Source organism: Salmo salar, chromosome ssa10 (assembly GCF_905237065.1).
Source record: "Salmo salar chromosome ssa10, Ssal_v3.1, whole genome shotgun sequence".
NCBI classification, from domain to species: domain Eukaryota; kingdom Metazoa; phylum Chordata; class Actinopteri; order Salmoniformes; family Salmonidae; genus Salmo; species Salmo salar.
Genome location: NC_059451.1, coordinates 56532473 through 56553465, shown reverse-complemented (window position 1 = coordinate 56553465; position 20993 = coordinate 56532473). Strand labels below are relative to the sequence as shown.

General features: G+C 32.0%; 1 protein-coding gene across 5 annotated transcripts in view; it reads right to left on the bottom strand.

Moving 5' to 3' along the window:
- The window catches only part of myo7ba (myosin VIIBa), a 148379-nt gene that overhangs the window by 97840 nt on the left and 29546 nt on the right, over positions 1-20993 (bottom strand). The window lies entirely within an intron of this gene.

The window sequence follows — 20993 nt, the reverse complement described above, 5'->3', positions numbered from 1 at the left end:
GAAATGCACCTGCTGTTGATGGAGTGCACCACAGGTGGCACGCTAGCGTCCCACCTAGCCCCAAGAGGTTAAACAGATCAACTATTGTCTGGTTTAGTTTAATAAAACCATTACAGGACTAGTTAGATGTCTGGTTTACTTTAATAACACCATTACAGGACTAGTTAAACATATCAACTATTGTCTATAATAACACCATTACCTGACCAGGTAAACAGATCAACTATTGTCTGGTTTAGTTTAATAACACCATTACAGGACTAGTTAAGAAGATCAACTATTGTCTGGTTTAGTTTAATAACACCATTACAGGACTAGTTAAACAGATCAACTATTGTCTATAATAACATCATTACAGGACTAGTTAAATAGATCAACTATTGTCTATAATAACACCATTACCTGACCAGGTAAACATATCAACTATTGTCTGGTTTAGTTTAATAACACCATTACAGGACTAGTTAAGAAGATCAACTATTGTCTGGTTTAGTTTAATAACACCATTACAGGACTAGTTAAACAGATCAACTATTGTCTATAATAACACCATTACAGGACTCGTTAAATAGATCAACTATTGTCTATAATAACACCATTACCTGACCAGGTAAACAGATCAACTATTGTCTGGTTTAGTTTAATAACACCATTACAGGACTAGTTAAGAAAATCAACTATTGTCTGGTTTAGTTTAATAACACCATTACAGGACTAGTTAAACAGATCAACTATTGTCTATAATAACACCATTACAGGACTAGTTAAATAGATCAACTATTGTCTATAATAACACCATTACCTGACCAGGTAAACAGATCAACTATTGTCTGGTTTAGTTTAATAACACAATTACAGGACTAGTTAGATGTCTGGTTTAGTTTAATAACACCATTACAGGACTAGTTAAACAGATCAACTATTGTCTAGTTTAGTTTAATAACACCATTACAGGACTAGTTAGATGTCTGGTTTAGTTTAATACCACCATTACAGGACTAGTTAAACAGATCAACTATTGTCTGGTTTAGTTTAATAACACCATTACAGGACTAGTTAAATTGATCAACTATTGTCTATAATAACACCATTACAGGACTAGTTAAACAGATCAACTATTGTCTGGTTTAGTTTAATAACACTATTACAGGACTAGTTAAATAGATCAACTATTGTCTATAATAACACCATTACAGGACTAGTTAAATAGATCAACTATTGTCTGGTTTAGTTTAATAACACCATTACAGGACTAGTTAGATGTCTAGTTTAGTTTAATAACACCATTACAGGACTAGTTAAATAGATCAACTATTGTCTATAATAACACCATTACAGGACTAGTTAAACAGATCAACTATTGTCTGGTTTAGTTTCATAACACTATTACAGGACTAGTTAAATAGATCAACTATTGTCTAGAATAACACCATTACAGGACTAGTTAAATAGATCAACTATTGTCTGGTTTAGTTCAATAACACCATTACAGGACTAGTTAAATAGATCAACTATTGTCTGGTTTAGTTTAATAACACCATTACAGGACTAGTTAAATAGATCAACTATTGTCTATAATAACACCATTACAGGACTAGTTAGATGTCTGGTTTAGTTTAATAACACCATTACAGGACTAGTTAAACAGATCAACTATTGTCTATAATAACACCATTACAGGACAAGTTAGATGTCTGGTTTAGTTTAATAACACCATTACAGGCCTAGTTAAATAGATCAACTATTGTCTGGTTTAGTTTAATAACACCATTACAGGACTAGTTAAACAGATCAACTATTGTCTGGTTTAGTTTAATAACACCATTACAGGACTAGTTAGATGTCTGGTTTAGTTTAATAACACCATTACAGGACTAGTTAAACAGATCAACTATTGTCTGGTTTAGTTTAATAAAACCATTACAGGACTAGTTAGATGTCTGGTTTAGTTTAATAACACCATTACAGGCCTAGTTAAATAGATCAACTATTGTCTGGTTTAGTTTAATAACACCATTACAGGACTAGTTAAACAGATCAACTATTGTCTGGTTTAGTTTAATAAAACCATTACAGGACTAGTTAGATGTCTGGTTTAGTTTAATAACACCATTACAGGACTAGTTAAACATATCAACTATTGTCTGTTTTAGTTTAATAACACCATTACAGGACTAGTTAAATAGATCAACTATTGTCTATAATAACACCATTACCTGACCAGGTAAACAGATCAACTATTGTCTGGTTTAGTTTAATAACACCATTACAGGACTAGTTAAACAGATCAACTATTGTCTATAATAACATCATTACAGGACTAGTTAAATAGATCAACTATTGTCTATAATAACACCATTACCTGACCAGGTAAACATATCAACTATTGTCTGGTTTAGTTTAATAACACCATTACAGGACTAGTTAAGAAGATCAACTATTGTCTGGTTTAGTTTAATAACACCATTACAGGACTAGTTAAACAGATCAACTATTGTCTATAATAACACCATTACAGGACTAGTTAAATAGATCAACTATTGTCTATAATAACACCATTACCTGACCAGGTAAACAGATCAACTATTGTCTGGTTTAGTTTAATAACACCATTACAGGACTAGTTAAGAAGATCAACTATTGTCTGGTTTAGTTTAATAACACCATTACAGGATTAGTTAAACAGATCAACTATTGTCTATAATAACACCATTACAGGACTAGTTAAATAGATCAACTATTGTCTATAATAACACCATTACCTGACCAGGTAAACAGATCAACTATTGTCTGGTTTAGTTTAATAACACAATTACAGGACTAGTTAGATGTCTGGTTTAGTTTAATAACACCATTACAGGACTAGTTAAACAGATCAACTATTGTCTGGTTTAGTTTAATAACACCATTACAGGACTAGTTAGATGTCTGGTTTAGTTTAATACCACCATTACAGGACTAGTTAAACAGATCAACTATTGTCTGGTTTAGTTTAATAACACCATTACAGGACTAGTTAAATTGATCAACTATTGTCTATAATAACACCATTACAGGACTAGTTAAACAGATCAACTATTGTCTGGTTTAGTTTAATAACACTATTACAGGACTAGTTAAATAGATCAACTATTGTCTATAATAACACCATTACAGGACTAGTTAAATAGATCAACTATTGTCTGGTTTAGTTTAATAACACCATTACAGGACTAGTTAGATGTCTAGTTTAGTTTAATAACACCATTACAGGACTAGTTAAATAGATCAACTATTGTCTATAATAACACCATTACAGGACTAGTTAAACAGATCAACTATTGTCTGGTTTAGTTTCATAACACTATTACAGGACTAGTTAAATAGATCAACTATTGTCTAGAATAACACCATTACAGGACTAGTTAAATAGATCAACTATTGTCTGGTTTAGTTCAATAACACCATTACAGGACTAGTTAAATAGATCAACTATTGTCTATAATAACACCATTACAGGACTAGTTAGATGTCTGGTTTAGTTTAATAACACCATTACAGGACTAGTTAAACAGATCAACTATTGTCTATAATAACACCATTACAGGACAAGTTAGATGTCTGGTTTAGTTTAATAACACCATTACAGGCCTAGTTAAATAGATCAACTATTGTCTGGTTTAGTTTAATAACACCATTACAGGACTAGTTAAACAGATCAACTATTGTCTGGTTTAGTTTAATAACACCATTACAGGACTAGTTAGATGTCTGGTTTAGTTTAATAACACCATTACAGGACTAGTTAAACAGATCAACTATTGTCTGGTTTAGTTTAATAAAACCATTACAGGACTAGTTAGATGTCTGGTTTAGTTTAATAACACCATTACAGGCCTAGTTAAATAGATCAACTATTGTCTGGTTTAGTTTAATAACACCATTACAGGACTAGTTAAACATATCAATTATTGTCTGTTTTAGTTTAATAACACCATTACAGGACTAGTTAAACATATATACTATTGTCTGTTTTAGTTTAATAACACCATTACAGGACTAGTTAAATTGATCAACTATTGTCTATAATAACACCATTACAGGACTAATTAAACAGATCAACTATTGTCTGGTTTAGTTTAATAACACCATTACAGGACTAGTTAAACAGATCAACTATTGTCTATAATAACACCATTACAGGACTAGTTAAATAGATCAACTATTGTCTATAATAACACCATTACCTGACCAGGTAAACAGATCAACTATTGTCTGGTTTAGTTTAATAACACCATTACAGGACTAGTTAAGAAGATCAACTATTGTCTGGTTTAGTTTAATAACACCATTACAGGACTAGTTAAACAGATCAACTATTGTCTATAATAACACCATTACAGGACTAGTTAAATAGATCAACTATTGTCTATAATAACACCATTACCTGACCAGGTAAACAGATCAACTATTGTCTGGTTTAGTTTAATAACACCATTACAGGACTAGTTAAGAAGATCAACTATTGTCTGGTTTAGTTTAATAACACCATTACAGGACTAGTTAAACAGATCAACTATTGTCTATAATAACACCATTACAGGACTAGTTAAATAGATCAACTATTGTCTATATAACACCATTACCTGACCAGGTAAACAGATTAACTATTGTCTGGTTTAGTTTAATAACACAATTACAGGACTAGTTAGATGTCTGGTTTAGTTTAATAACACCATTACAGGACTAGTTAAACAGATCAACTATTGTCTGGTTTAGTTTAATAACACCATTACAGGACTAGTTAAATTGATCAACTATTGTCTATAATAACACCATTACAGGACTAGTTAAACAGATCAACTATTGTCTGGTTTAGTTTAATAACACTATTACAGGACTAGTTAAATAGATCAACTATTGTCTATAATAACACCATTACAGGACTAGTTAAATAGATCAACTATTGTCTGGTTTAGTTTAATAACACCATTACAGGACTAGTTAAATAGATCAACTATTGTCTGGTTTAGTTTAATAACACCATTACAGGACTAGTTAAATTGATCAACTATTGTCTATAATAACACCATTACAGGACTAGTTAAATAGATCAACTATTGTCTGGTTTAGTTTAATAACACCATTACAGGACTAGTTAAATAGATCAACTATTGTCTATAATAACACCATTACCTGACCAGGTAAACAGATCAACTATTGTCTGGTTTAGTTTAATAACACCATTACAGGACTAGTTAAGAAGATCAACTATTGTCTGGTTTAGTTTAATAACACCATTACAGGACTAGTTAAACAGATCAACTATTGTCTATAATAACACCATTACAGGACTAGTTAAACAGATCAACTATTGTCTGGTTTAGTTTCATAACACTATTACAGGACTAGTTAAATAGATCAACTATTGTCTAGAATAACACCATTACAGGACTAGTTAAATAGATCAACTATTGTCTGGTTTAGTTCAATAACACCATTACAGGACTAGTTAAATAGATCAACTATTGTCTGGTTTAGTTTAATAACACCATTACAGGACTAGTTAAATAGATCAACTATTGTCTATAATAACACCATTACAGGACTAGTTAGATGTCTGGTTTAGTTTTATAACACCATTACAGGACTAGTTAAACAGATCAACTATTGTCTATAATAACACCATTACAGGACAAGTTAGATGTCTGGTTTAGTTTAATAACACCATTACAGGCCTAGTTAAATAGATCAACTATTGTCTGGTTTAGTTTAATAACACCATTACAGGACTAGTTAAACAGATCAACTATTGTCTGGTTTAGTTTAATAAAACCATTACAGGACTAGTTAGATGTCTGGTTTAGTTTAATAACACCATTACAGGACTAGTTAAACAGATCAACTATTGTCTGGTTTAGTTTAATAAAACCATTACAGGACTAGTTAGATGTCTGGTTTAGTTTAATAACACCATTACAGGCCTAGTTAAATAGATCAACTATTGTCTATAATAACACTATTACAGGACTAGTTAAATAGATCAACTATTGTCTGGTTTAGTTTAATAACACCATTACAGGACTAGTTAAATAGATCAACTATTGTCTATAATAACACCATTACAGGACTAGTTAAACAGATCAACTATTGTCTGTTTTAGTTTAATAACACCATTACAGGACTAGTTAAATAGATCAACTATTGTCTGGTTTAGTTTAATAACACCATTACAGGACTAGTTAAACAGATCAACTACTGTCTGGTTTAGTTTAATAAAACCATTACAGGACTAGTTAGATGTCTGGTTTAGTTTAATAACACCATTACAGGACTAGTTAAATAGATCAACTATTGTCTATAATAACACCATTACCTGACCAGGTAAACAGATCAACTATTGTCTGGTTTAGTTTAATAACACCATTACAGGACTAGTTAAGAAGATCAACTATTGTCTGGTTTAGTTTAATAACACCATTACAGGACTAGCTAAACAGATCAACTATTGTCTGGTTTAGTTTAATAAAACCATTACAGGACTAGTTAGATGTCTGGTTTAGTTTAATAACACCATTACAGGCCTAGTTAAATAGATCAACTATTGTCTGGTTTAGTTTAATAACACCATTACAGGACTAGTTAAACAGATCAACTATTGTCTGGTTTAGTTTAATAAAACCATTACAGGACTAGTTACATGTCTGGTTTAGTTTAATAACACCATTACAGGACTAGTTAAACATATCAACTATTGTCTGTTTTAGTTTAATAACACCATTACAGGACTAGTTAAATTGATCAACTATTGTCTATAATAACACCATTACAGGACTAATTAAACAGATCAACTATTGTCTGGTTTAGTTTAATAACACCATTACAGGACTAGTTAAACAGATCAACTATTGTCTATAATAACACCATTACAGGACTAGTTAAATAGATCAACTATTGTCTATAATAACACCATTACCTGACCAGGTAAACAGATCAACTATTGTCTGGTTTAGTTTAATAACACCTTTACAGGACTAGTTAAGAAGATCAACTATTGTCTGGTTTAGTTTAATAACACCATTACAGGACTAGTTAAACAGATCAACTATTGTCTATAATAACACCATTACAGGACTAGTTAAATAGATCAACTATTGTCTATAATAACACCATTACCTGACCAGGTAAACAGATCAACTATTGTCTGGTTTAGTTTAATAACACAATTACAGGACTAGGTAGATGTCTGGTTTAGTTTAATAACACCATTACAGGACTAGTTAAATTGATCAACTATTGTCTATAATAACACCATTACAGGACTAGTTAAATAGATCAACTATTGTCTATAATAACACCATTACAGGACTAGTTAAACAGATCAACTATTGTCTATAATAACACCATTACAGGACTAGTTAAACAGATCAACTATTGTCTGGTTTAGTTTCATAACACTATTACAGGACTAGTTAAATAGATCAACTATTGTCTAGAATAACACCATTACAGGACTAGTTAAATAGATCAACTATTGTCTGATTTAGTTCAATAACACCATTACAGGACTAGTTAAATAGATCAACTATTGTCTGGTTTAGTTTAATAACACCATTACAGGACTAGTTAAATAGATCAACTATTGTCTATAATAACACCATTACAGGACTAGTTAGATGTCTGGTTTAGTTTTATAACACCATTACAGGACTAGTTAAACAGATCAACTATTGTCTATAATAACACCATTACAGGACTAGTTAAATAGATCAACTATTGTCTATAATAACACCATTACCTGACCAGGTAAACAGATCAACTATTGTCTGGTTTAGTTTAATAACACCATTACAGGACTAGTTAAGAAGATCAACTATTGTCTGGTTTAGTTTAATAACACCATTACAGGACTAGTTAAACAGATCAACTATTGTCTATAATAACACCATTACAGGACTAGTTAAATAGATCAACTATTGTCTATAATAACACCATTACCTGACCAGGTAAACAGATCAACTATTGTCTGGTTTAGTTTAATAACACAATTACAGGACTAGTTAGATGTCTGGTTTAGTTTAATAACACCATTACAGGACTAGTTAAATAGATCAACTATTGTCTATAATAACACCATTACAGGACTAGTTAAACAGATCAACTATTGTCTGTTTTAGTTTAATAACACCATTACAGGACTAGTTAAATAGATCAACTATTGTCTATAATAACACCATTACAGGACTAGTTAAACAGATCAACTATTGTCTGGTTTAGTTTCATAACACCATTACAGGACTAGTTAAATAGATCAACTATTGTCTAGAATAACACCATTACAGGACTAGTTAAATAGATCAACTATTGTCTGGTTTAGTTCAATAACACCATTACAGGACTAGTTAAATAGATCAACTATTGTCTGGTTTAGTTTAATAACACCATTACAGGACTAGTTAAATAGATCAACTATTGTCTATAATAACACCATTACAGGACTAGTTAGATGTCTGGTTTAGTTTTATAACACCATTACAGGACTAGTTAAACAGATCAACTATTGTCTATAATAACACCATTACAGGACAAGTTAGATGTCTGGTTTAGTTTAATAACACCATTACAGGACTAGTTAAGAAGATCAACTATTGTCTGGTTTAGTTTAATAACACCATTACAGGACTAGCTAAACAGATCAACTATTGTCTGGTTTAGTTTAATAAAACCATTACAGGACTAGTAAGATGTCTGGTTTAGTTTAATAACACCATTACAGGCCTAGTTAAATAGATCAACTATTGTCTGGTTTAGTTTAATAACACCATTACAGGACTAGTTAAACAGATCAACTATTGTCTGGTTTAGTTTAATAAAACCATTACAGGACTAGTTACATGTCTGGTTTAGTTTAATAACACCATTACAGGACTAGTTAAACATATCAACTATTGTCTGTTTTAGTTTAATAACACCATTACAGGACTAGTTAAATTGATCAACTATTGTCTATAATAACACCATTACAGGACTAATTAAACAGATCAACTATTGTCTGGTTTAGTTTAATAACACCATTACAGGACTAGTTAAACAGATCAACTATTGTCTATAATAACACCATTACAGGACTAGTTAAATAGATCAACTATTGTCTATAATAACACCATTACCTGACCAGGTAAACAGATCAACTATTGTCTGGTTTAGTTTAATAACACCTTTACAGGACTAGTTAAGAAGATCAACTATTGTCTGGTTTAGTTTAATAACACCATTACAGGACTAGTTAAACAGATCAACTATTGTCTATAATAACACCATTACAGGACTAGTTAAATAGATCAACTCTTGTCTATAATAACACCATTACCTGACCAGGTAAACAGATCAACTATTGTCTGGTTTAGTTTAATAACACCATTACAGGACTAGTTAAGAAGATCAACTATTGTCTGGTTTAGTTTAATAACACCATTACAGGACTAGTTAAACAGATCAACTATTGTCTATAATAACACCATTACAGGACTAGTTAAATAGATCAACTATTGTCTATAATAACACCATTACAGGACTAGTTAAACAGATCAACTATTGTCTGGTTTAGTTTAATAACACTATTACAGGACTAGTTAAATAGATCAACTATTGTCTATAATAACACCATTACAGGACTAGTTAAATAGATCAACTATTGTCTGGTTTAGTTTAATAACACCATTACAGGACTAGTTAAATAGATCAACTATTGTCTGGTTTAGTTTAATAACACCATTACAGGACTAGTTAAATTGATCAACTATTGTCTATAATAACACCATTACAGGACTAGTTAAATAGATCAACTATTGTCTGGTTTAGTTTAATAACACCATTACAGGACTAGTTAAATAGATCAACTATTGTCTATAATAACACCATTACAGGACTAGTTAAACAGATCAACTATTGTCTGTTTTAGTTTAATAACACCATTACAGGACTAGTTAAATAGATCAACTATTGTCTATAATAACACCATTACAGGACTAGTTAAACAGATCAACTATTGTCTGGTTTAGTTTCATAACACTATTACAGGACTAGTTAAATAGATCAACTATTGTCTAGAATAACACCATTACAGGACTAGTTAAATAGATCAACTATTGTCTGGTTTAGTTCAATAACACCATTACAGGACTAGTTAAATAGATCAACTATTGTCTGGTTTAGTTTAATAACACCATTACAGGACTAGTTAAATAGATCAACTATTGTCTATAATAACACCATTACAGGACTAGTTAGATGTCTGGTTTAGTTTTATAACACCATTACAGGACTAGTTAAACAGATCAACTATTGTCTATAATAACACCATTACAGGACAAGTTAGATGTCTGGTTTAGTTTAATAACACCATTACAGGCCTAGTTAAATAGATCAACTATTGTCTGGTTTAGTTTAATAACACCATTACAGGACTAGTTAAACAGATCAACTATTGTCTGGTTTAGTTTAATAAAACCATTACAGGACTAGTTAGATGTCTGGTTTAGTTTAATAACACCATTACAGGACTAGTTAAACAGATCAACTATTGTCTGGTTTAGTTTAATAAAACCATTACAGGACTAGTTAGATGTCTGGTTTAGTTTAATACACCAGCCTAGTTAAATAGATCAACTATTGTCTATAATAACACTATTACAGGACTAGTTAAATAGATCAACTATTGTCTGGTTTAGTTTAATAACACCATTACAGGACTAGTTAAATAGATCAACTATTGTCTATAATAACACCATTACAGGACTAGTTAAACAGATCAACTATTGTCTGTTTTAGTTTAATAACACCATTACAGGACTAGTTAAATAGATCAACTACTGTCTGGTTTAGTTTAATAAAACCATTACAGGACTAGTTAGATGTCTGGTTTAGTTTAATAACACCATTACAGGACTAGTTAAACATATCAACTATTGTCTGTTTTAGTTTAATAACACCATTACAGGACTAGTTAAATAGATCAACTATTGTCTATAATAACACCATTACCTGACCAGGTAAACAGATCAACTATTGTCTGGTTTAGTTTAATAACACCATTACAGGACTAGTTAAGAAGATCAACTATTGTCTGGTTTAGTTTAATAACACCATTACAGGACTAGCTAAACAGATCAACTATTGTCTGGTTTAGTTTAATAACACCATTACAGGACTAGTTAAATAGATCAACTATTGTCTATAATAACACCATTACAGGACTAGTTAAACAGATCAACTATTGTCTGGTTTAGTTTCATAACACTATTACAGGACTAGTTAAATAGATCAACTATTGTCTAGAATAACACCATTACAGGACTAGTTAAATAGATCAACTATTGTCTGGTTTAGTTCAATAACACCATTACAGGACTAGTTAAATAGATCAACTATTGTCTGGTTTAGTTTAATAACACCATTACAGGACTAGTTAAATAGATCAACTATTGTCTATAATAACACCATTACAGGACTAGTTAGATGTCTGGTTTAGTTTAATAACACCATTACAGGCCTAGTTAAATAGATCAACTATTGTCTGGTTTAGTTTAATAACACCATTACAGGACTAGTTAAACAGATCAACTATTGTCTGGTTTAGTTTAATAAAACCATTACAGGACTAGTTACATGTCTGGTTTAGTTTAATAACACCATTACAGGACTAGTTAAACATATCAACTATTGTCTGTTTTAGTTTAATAACACCATTACAGGACTAGTTAAATTGATCAACTATTGTCTATAATAACACCATTACAGGACTAATTAAACAGATCAACTATTGTCTGGTTTAGTTTAATAACACCATTACAGGACTAGTTAAACAGATCAACTATTGTCTATAATAACACCATTACAGGACTAGTTAAACAGATCAACTATTGTCTATAATAACACCATTACCTGACCAGGTAAACAGATCAACTATTGTCTGGTTTAGTTTAATAACACCTTTACAGGACTAGTTAAGAAGATCAACTATTGTCTGGTTTAGTTTAATAACACCATTACAGGACTAGTTAAACAGATCAACTATTGTCTATAATAACACCATTACAGGACTAGTTAAATAGATCAACTATTGTCTATAATAACACCATTACCTGACCAGGTAAACAGATCAACTATTGTCTGGTTTAGTTTAATAACACCATTACAGGACTAGTTAAGAAGATCAACTATTGTCTGGTTTAGTTTAATAACACCATTACAGGACTAGTTAAACAGATCAACTATTGTCTATAATAACACCATTACAGGACTAGTTAAATAGATCAACTTTTGTCTATAATAACACCATTACCTGACCAGGTAAACAGATCAACTATTGTCTGGTTTAGTTTAATAACACAATTACAGGACTAGGTAGATGTCTGGTTTAGTTTAATAACACCATTACAGGACTAGTTAAATTGATCAACTATTGTCTATAATAACACCATTACAGGACTAGTTAAACAGATCAACTATTGTCTGTTTTAGTTTAATAACACCATTACAGGACTAGTTAAATAGATCAACTATTGTCTATAATAACACCATTACAGGACTAGTTAAACAGATCAACTATTGTCTGGTTTAGTTTCATAACACTATTACAGGACTAGTTAAATAGATCAACTATTGTCTAGAATAACACCATTACAGGACTAGTTAAATAGATCAACTATTGTCTGGTTTAGTTCAATAACACCATTACAGGACTAGTTAAATAGATCAACTATTGTCTGGTTTAGTTTAATAACACCATTACAGGACTAGTTAAATAGATCAACTATTGTCTATAATAACACCATTACAGGACTAGTTAGATGTCTGGTTTAGTTTTATAACACCATTACAGGACTAGTTAAACAGATCAACTATTGTCTATAATAACACCATTACAGGACAAGTTAGATGTCTGGTTTAGTTTAATAACACCATTACAGGCCTAGTTAAATAGATCAACTATTGTCTGGTTTAGTTTAATAACACCATTACAGGACTAGTTAAACAGATCAACTATTGTCTGGTTTAGTTTAATAAAACCATTACAGGACTAGTTAGATGTCTGGTTTAGTTTAATAACACCATTACAGGACTAGTTAAACAGATCAACTATTGTCTGGTTTAGTTTAATAAAACCATTACAGGACTAGTTAGATGTCTGGTTTAGTTTAATAACACCATTACAGGCCTAGTTAAATAGATCAACTATTGTCTATAATAACACTATTACAGGACTAGTTAAATAGATCAACTATTGTCTGGTTTAGTTTAATAACACCATTACAGGACTAGTTAAATAGATCAACTATTGTCTATAATAACACCATCAACTATTGTCTGTTTTAGTTTAATAACACCATTACAGGACTAGTTAAATAGATCAACTATTGTCTGGTTTAGTTTAATAACACCATTACAGGACTAGTTAAACAGATCAACTACTGTCTGGTTTAGTTTAATAAAACCATTACAGGACTAGTTAGATGTCTGGTTTAGTTTAATAACACCATTACAGGCCTAGTTAAATAGATCAACTATTGTCTATAATAACACCATTACCTGACCAGGTAAACAGATCAACTATTGTCTGGTTTAGATAATAACACCATTACAGGACTAGTTAAGAAGATCAACTATTGTCTGGTTTAGTTTAATAACACCATTACAGGACTAGTTAAACAGATCAACTATTGTCTATAATAACACCATTACAGGACTAGTTAAATAGATCAACTATTGTCTATAATAACACCATTACCTGACCAGGTAAACAGATCAACTATTGTCTGGTTTAGTTTAATAACACCATTACAGGACTAGTTAAACAGATCAACTATTGTCTATAATAACACCATTACAGGACTAGTTAAATAGATCAACTATTGTCTATAATAACACCATTACCTGACCAGGTAAACAGATCAACTATTGTCTGGTTTAGTTTAATAACACCATTACAGGACTAGTTAAGAAGATCAAAAATTGTCTGGTTTAGTTTAATAACACCATTACATGACTAGTTAAACAGATCAACTATTGTCTGGTTTAGTTTAATAAAACCATTACAGGACTAGTTAGATGTCTGGTTTAGTTTAATAACACCATTACAGGCCTAGTTAAATAGATCAACTATTGTCTGGTTTAGTTTAATAACACCATTACAGGACTAGTTAAACAGATCAACTATTGTCTGGTTTAGTTTAATAAAACCATTACAGGACTAGTTACATGTCTGGTTTAGTTTAATAACACCATTACAGGACTAGTTAAACATATCAACTATTGTCTGTTTTAGTTTAATAACACCATTACAGGACTAGTTAAATTGATCAACTATTGTCTGGTTTAGTTTAATAACACCATTACAGGACTAGTTAAACAGATCAACTATTGTCTGGTTTAGTTTAATAAAACCATTACAGGACTAGTTACATGTCTGGTTTAGTTTAATAACACCATTACAGGACTAGTTAAACATATCAACTATTGTCTGTTTTAGTTTAATAACACCATTACAGGACTAGTTAAATTGATCAACTATTGTCTATAATAACACCATTACAGGACTAATTAAACAGATCAACTATTGTCTGGTTTAGTTTAATAACACCATTACAGGACTAGTTAAACAGATCAACTATTGTCTATAATAACACCATTACAGGACTAGTTAAATAGATCAACTATTGTCTATAATAACACCATTACCTGACCAGGTAAACAGATCAACTATTGTCTGGTTTAGTTTAATAACACCATTACAGGACTAGTTAAGAAGATCAACTATTGTCTGGTTTAGTTTAATAACACCATTACAGGACTAGTTAAACAGATCAACTATTGTCTATAATAACACCATTACAGGACTAGTTAAATAGATCAACTATTGTCTATATAACACCATTACCTGACCAGGTAAACAGATCAACTATTGTCTGGTTTAGTTTAATAACACAATTACAGGACTAGTTAGATGTCTGTTTTAGTTTAATAACACCATTACAGGACTAGTTAAACAGATCAACTATTGTCTGGTTTAGTTTAATAACACCATTACAGGACTAGTTAAATTGATCAACTATTGTCTATAATAACACCATTACAGGACTAGTTAAACAGATCAACTATTGTCTGGTTTAGTTTAATAACACTATTACAGGACTAGTTAAATAGATCAACTATTGTCTATAATAACACCATTACAGGACTAGTTAAATAGATCAACTATTGTCTGGTTTAGTTTAATAACACCATTACAGGACTAGTTAAATAGATCAACTATTGTCTATAATAACACCATTACAGGACTAGTTAAACAGATCAACTATTGTCTGGTTTAGTTTCATAACACTATTACAGGACTAGTTAAATAGATCAATTATTGTCTAGAATAACACCATTACAGGACTAGTTAAATAGATCAACTATTGTCTGGTTTAGTTCAATAACACCATTACAGGACTAGTTAAATAGATCAACTATTGTCTGGTTTAGTTTAATAACACCATTACAGGACTAGTTAAATAGATCAACTATTGTCTATAATAACACCATTACAGGACTAGTTAGATGTCTGGTTTAGTTTAATAACACCATTACAGGACTAGTTAAACAGATCAACTATTGTCTATAATAACACCATTACAGGACAAGTTAGATGTCTGGTTTAGTTTAATAACACCATTACAGGCCTAGTTAAATAGATCAACTATTGTCTGGTTTAGTTTAATAACACCATTACAGGACTAGTTAAACAGATCAACTATTGTCTGGTTTAGTTTAATAAAACCATTACAGGACTAGTTAGATGTCTGGTTTAGTTTAATAACACCATTACAGGACTAGTTAAACAGATCAACTATTGTCTGGTTTAGTTTAATAAAACCATTACAGGACTAGTTAGATGTCTGGTTTAGTTTAATAACACCATTACAGGCCTAGTTAAATAGATCAACTATTGTCTATAATAACACTATTACAGGACTAGTTAAATAGATCAACTATTGTCTGGTTTAGTTTAATAACACCATTACAGGACTAGTTAAATAGATCAACTATTGTCTATAATAACACCATTACAGGACTAGTTAAACAGATCAACTATTGTCTGTTTTAGTTTAATAACACCATTACAGGACTAGTTAAATAGATCAACTATTGTCTGGTTTAGTTTAATAACACCATTACAGGACTAGTTAAACATATCAACTATTGTCTGTTTTAGTTTAATAACACCATTACAGGACTAGTTAAATTGATCAACTATTGTCTATAATAACACCATTACAGGACTAGTTAAACAGATCAACTATTGTCTGGTTTAGTTTAATAACACCATTACAGGACTAGTTAAACAGATCAACTATTGTCTATAATAACATCATTACAGGACTAGTTAAATAGATCAACTATTGTCTATAATAACACCATTACCTGACCAGGTAAACATATCAACTATTGTCTGGTTTAGTTTAATAACACCATTACAGGACTAGTTAAGAAGATCAACTATTGTCTGGTTTAGTTTAATAACACCATTACAGGACTAGTTAAACAGATCAACTATTGTCTATAATAACACCATTACAGGACTAGTTAAATAGATCAACTATTGTCTATAATAACACCATTACCTGACCAGGTAAACAGATCAACTATTGTCTGGTTTAGTTTAATAACACCATTACAGGACTAGTTAAGAAAATCAACTATTGTCTGGTTTAGTTTAATAACACCATTACAGGACTAGTTAAACAGATCAACTATTGTCTATAATAACACCATTACAGGACTAGTTAACCTGTTGGGTCTAGGGGGCAGCATTTGCACGTCTGGATAAAAAAAAATTACCCGATTTAATCTGGTTACTAATCCTACCCAGTAACTAGAATATGCATATACTTATTATATATGGATAGAAAACACTCTAAAGTTTCCAAAACTGTTTGAATGGTGTCTGTGAGTATAACAGAACTCATTTGGCAGGCAAAACCCTGAGACATTTTCTGACAGGAAGTGGATACCTGATGTGTTGTATTGACTTTAAACCTATCCCATTGAAAAACACAGGGGTTTAGGAATATTTTGGCACTTCCTATTGCTTCCACTAGATGTCACCAGCCTTTACAAAGTGTTTTGAGTCTTCTGGAGGGAGATCTGACCGAACAAGAGCCATGGAACGGTGATGTCCCATTAGACACCTGGCGCGCTAGTTCATGTTGGGTACCCTCGTTCCAATACGTTATAAAAGAGTATGCATTCGTCCACCTTGAATATTATTCATGTTCTGGTTAAAAAAGGCCCTAATGATTTATGCTATACAACGTTTGACATGTTTGAACGAACGGAAATATATTTTTTCCCCTCGTTCATGACGAGAAGTCCGGCTGGCTTACATCATGTGCTAACGAGACGGAGATTTTTGGACATAAATGATGAGCTTTTTTGAACAAAACTACATTCGTTATGGACCTGTGATACCTGGAAGTGACATCTGATGAAGAGAATCAAAGGTAATGGATTATTTACATAGTATTTTCGATTTTAGATCTCCCCAACATGACGTCTAGTCTGTATCGCAACGCCGTATTTTTCTGGGCGCAGTGCTCAGATTATTGCAAAGTGTGATTTCCCAGTAAGGTTATTTTTAAATCTGGCAAGTTGATTGCTTTCAAGAGATGTAAATCTATAATTCTTTAAATGACAATATAATATTTTACCAATGTTTTCTAATTTTAATTATTTAATTTCTGACGCTGACTTGACTGCCGGTTATTGGAGGGAAACGATTTCCTCAACATCAATGCCATAGTAAAACGCTGTTTTTGGATATAAATATGAACTTGATAGAACTAAAAATGCATGCATTGTCTAACATAATGTCCTAGGAGTGTCATCTGATGGAGATTGTAAAAGGTTAGTGCATCATTTTAGCTGGTTTTATGGTTTTGGTGACCCTGTCTTTGACTTGACAAAACATTACACACAACTCTTGTAAATGTACTGTCCTAACATACTCTAAATTTATGCTTTCGCCGTAAAACCTTTTTGAAATCGTAAAACGTGGTTAGATTAAGGAGATGTTTATCTTTCAAATGGTGTAACATAGTTGTATTTTTGAAAAATTTGAATTTTGACATTTATTTGGATTCAAATTTGCCGCTCTTGAAATGCACCTGCTGTTGATGGAGTGCACCACGGGTGGCACGCTAGCGTCCCACCTAGCCCCAAGAGGTTAAATAGATCAACTATTGTCTATAATAACACCATTACCTGACCAGGTAAACAGATCAACTATTGTCTGGTTTAGTTTAATAACACAATTACAGGACTAGTTAGATGTCTGGTTTAGTTTAATAACACCATTACAGGACTAGTTAAACAGATCAACTATTGTCTGGTTTAGTTTAATAACACCATTACAGGACTAGTTAAATTGATCAACTATTGTCTGGTTTAGTTTAATAACACCATTACAGGACTAGTTAAATAGATCAACTATTGTCTGGTTTAGTTTAATAACACCATTACAGGACTAGTTAAATTGATCAACTATTGTCTATAATAACACCATTACAGGACTAGTTAAATAGATCAACTATTGTCTGGTTTAGTTTAATAACACCATTACAGGACTAGTTAAATAGATCAACTATTGTCTGGTTTAGTTTAATAACACCATTACAGGACTAGTTAAATAGATCAACTATTGTCTATAATAACACCATTACAGGACTAGTTAAACAGATCAACTATTGTCTGGTTTAGTTTAATAACACCATTACAGGACTAGTTAAACAGATCAACTATTGTCTATAATAACACCATTACAGGACTAGTTAAATAGATCAACTATTGTCTATAATAACACCATTACCTGACCAGGTAAACAGATCAACTATTGTCTGGTTTAGTTTAATAACACAATTACAGGACTAGTTAGATGTCTGGTTTAGTTTAATAACACCATTACAGGACTAGTTAAACAGATCAACTATTGTCTGGTTTAGTTTAATAACACCATTACAGGACTAGTTAAATTGATCAACTATTGTCTGGTTTAGTTTAATAACACCATTACAGGACTAGTTAAATAGATCAACTATTGTCTGGTTTAGTTTAATAACACCATTACAGGACTAGTTAAATTGATCAACTATTGTCTATAATAACACCATTACAGGACTAGTTAAATAGATCAACTATTGTCTGGTTTAGTTTAATAACACCATTACAGGACTAGTTAAATAGATCAACTATTGTCTATAATAACACCATTACAGGACTAGTTAAACAGATCAACTATTGTCTGTTTTAGTTTAATAACACCATTACAGGACTAGTTAAATAGATCAACTATTGTCTGGTTTAGTTTAATAACACCATTACAGGACTAGTTAAATAGATCAACTATTGTCTATAATAACACCATTACAGGACTAGTTAAACAGATCAACTATTGTCTGGTTTAGTTTAATAACACCATTACAGGACTAGTTAAACAGATCAACTATTGTCTATAATAACACCATTACAGGACTAGTTAAATAGATCAACTATTGTCTATAATAACACCATTACCTGACCAGGTAAACAGATCAACTATTGTCTGGTTTAGTTTAATAACACCATTACAGGACTAGTTAAACAGATCAACTATTGTCTGGTTTAGTTTAATAACACCATTACAGGACTAGTTAAATTGATCAACTATTGTCTATAATAACGCCATTACAGGACTAGTTAAACAGATCAACTATTGTCTGGTTTAGTTTAATAACACCATTACAGGACTAGGTAAACAGATCAACTATTGTCTGGTTTAGTTTAATAACACCATTACAGGACTAGTTAGATGCCTGGTTTAGTTTAATAACACCATTACAGGACTAGTTAAACAGATCAACTATTGTCTGGTTTAGTTTAATAACACCATTACAGGACTAGTTAAACAGATCAACTATTGTCTGGTTTAGTTTAATAACACCATTACAGGACTAGTTAGATGTCTGGTTTAGTTTAATAACACCATTACAGGACTAGTTAAACAGATCAACTATTGTCTGGTTTAGCTTGATTAACAACATTACATGGCAGAAAGAGCAGTAGTGGAAAGTTCCATTGTAGAGGCTTTGAATGACTACCAGCATCTACAGTCGGCTTCACACCGCTGTCTGAGTTGAGCTCCACGCTGGTGCACATTACAGACCATTTCATTCCCTTCATCTGAACATCAGAATGTCAGCAACAGTCACGCATGTCAGTGCAGTGCACACAGCACAACACAGCATAACACAACACAGCATAACATAACACAGCATAACATAACACAGCATAACACAACACAACACAGCACAGCACAACACAACACAACACAACACAACACAACACAACACAACACAGCACAGCACAGCACAGCACAGCACAGCACAGCACAGCACAGCACAGCACAGCACAGCACAGCACAGCACAGCACAGCACAGCACAGCACAGCACAGCACATAACATAACATAACATAACATAACATAACACAGCACAGCACAGCACAGCACAGCACAGCACAACACAGCACAGCACAGCACAACACAGCACAGCACAACACAACACAGCAGCATAACACAACACAGCAGCATAACACAGCAGCATAACACAGCAGCATAACACAGCACAGCAGCATAACACAGCACGCATAACACAGCAGCATAACACAGCAGCATAACACAGCACAGCAGCATAACACAGCAGCATAACACAGCACAGCAGCATAACACAGCACAGCATCATAACACAGCACAGCATAACACAGCACAGCATAACACAGCACAGCATAACACAGCACAGCATAACACAGCACAGCATAGCCAGACAGGGCATTACCTACCTTCTCACACTGCTACTCTACAGACCACGGTAAATGTTCCAAACCTTTACATTGGTTCTTGGAGACGTACAGTATATGAACCAGTGACATAGATCACTTTAC